The following is a 2,244-nucleotide window of genomic DNA, read 5'->3' on the forward strand; positions in this document are numbered from 1 at the left end:
AATTTTTTTAAGAAAAATAAGTCGTAGAGTGTAGACATCAATTTAAACAAATAAATTTAAAAAATTTAATTGTAGATAAAATATTTAAATTCCAAAAGTATAATAGTAAGATTATATCTAAAATTCTTGTTTATAATTTCCTGAACTAATATTTATAATTCATTTTTTATATCAAAGAAGTAATAATAAATATAAAGAATCACATTAAAAAATCTGACAAGAAACTTATTTGCAAATAAAAATTGACAACAATTCTCATTTGAGAGAAAACAACTCTATGTTTCTATTTAACAACAATTTATTTTGCATTTGTGTCTTTTTCTACGATTAAGTTTCTTGTCAAGTATTTGGTGTAATTCAATATTCTAATAAATATTGTTTAAAAAACCCAATTTTTGTAATTACATTTCTCAAAAGTCATGACTGATTACTGAAAAAATTAATTATTTGATCCTTATAGTTTTAACACAGTTATAATTTAGTCCCTCAATTTTAACTCATTATAACTTAATCTTTAAAATTTTGACTCGTTATAAATCAATCTTTAAAATTCACCTCTTGCAATTTAGTCCCTAAAGTTTTAATTTCTTCAATATTGATCCTCAAATTTTAAAAAATAAAATTATAAAGATTAAAAGGATTTAATAATTTAAAATATTAGTAATAAATTTTCAAATATTTTTAATCTTTATAATTTTATTTTTTAAAATAAAAGAATCAATATTTAAGAGATTAAATCTTCAGAAATTAAATTACAAGAGGTAAAGTTTAGGAACTGATTTACAATAGAGTTAAAATTTTAAAAATTGAGTTATAATAAGTTAAGATTTATAGTTAAATCAAAATCATATGAACAACATAATTAATTTTACCTTGATTCCGTTAAACACCAAATTGACGCCGGGGAAACTTCCAAAGTGCGATGACTCCTTGATCCTGGACTAAATTAAAAAAAAAAAAAAAACGGCTGGCTTTTCATTAGAAAAATGACAGAAAACTTCATCTAAATTATGTAATTGATAGATTAGTCGCATGTTTTTTTTAGAATCTCAAGGGATGTTTTTGTCATTATAGAGTTATAAAAAATGATACTTTTATCCTTTATTCATATTAATATTCACAACTTTTCATACACAAATTTTGTTTATATATTAACAGTTTTTATTTTTAAATTCGCAATAATTTAATAGCTATTCGCAAGTTTTAATATACATCAAGTGTTAAAAATTTAAAATTTTTCATTCACAATTTTTGTTCTTATATTAATAACTTTTATTTCTAAATTTGCAACAATTCAATAATTATTTGTAACTCTATATCTGTAGGTCCTAATATCTATCAGGTGTTAAAAATTCACAATTTTTTATTTACAACTTTTGTTCCTATATTAACAACTTTTATTTTTAAATTTACAATAATTCAATAATCATTCATAATTTCACATATACAGGTCCTGATATGTATCAAGTGTTGAAAATTGGTAAATTTTCATTCATAATTTTTTTCTTATATTAACAATTCTTGTTTTTAAATTCATAATAATTCAATAATTATTTGCAACTTTAGGTATTTTTGTTTTATTTGAGGGCAATTTGATTTTTTTAATTCGCTAATAAAAAAAATTCATGAGACTTCAAGAAAATTTTATATTCCGTGAGGCCAATCTGTCATTTACATAATTTAAATGAATTTTGTGATCATTTTTCCTCTTTCATTTTCCATTATTTAAACAAATAGACAAATACGCATCTTCCGCTCCACGTCAGCCAAATTGCAAGACCTATCCAACATCAACATGCATGCCAAATCTTCTTCTTCTTCATTTTTGTTAACAACTTATTATGTATTTAATAGTATAAGGGATTAAATAATAGTATAACAGATTAAATAGAGTTGACTCTCATAGTATCCCTCCTCCTCCTTTTCCTTGAACCCCAAAAGAAAAAAAAAAGAATTCATTTTTAATTAATTGAGCATGGACTTGAAAACTCCCTGTTTGCCAATAGAAATGTTGGCCTACTTTCACAGCTGATATATCATATAATCTTTTTAATGTGTTGATAGAACATAATAGAACATTCATATTGCGCTATGAAAAAAATACAACTTTAAAAAGAATTATTTTAATTTAACTATTTTTTTTTTCGCCTTCAAGGGTCCACAAATTGTTATAGCAATTTAAAATCCTGCATCGACGACTGCAGGGCTAGCAACAGCTGGCAATTATATATGAAATGTGGGACA

This window comes from Prosopis cineraria, unplaced genomic scaffold (assembly GCF_029017545.1).
Source record: "Prosopis cineraria cultivar Desert tree isolate PC_DT_omini unplaced genomic scaffold, ASM2901754v1 PC1, whole genome shotgun sequence".
Classification (NCBI taxonomy): domain Eukaryota; kingdom Viridiplantae; phylum Streptophyta; class Magnoliopsida; order Fabales; family Fabaceae; genus Prosopis; species Prosopis cineraria.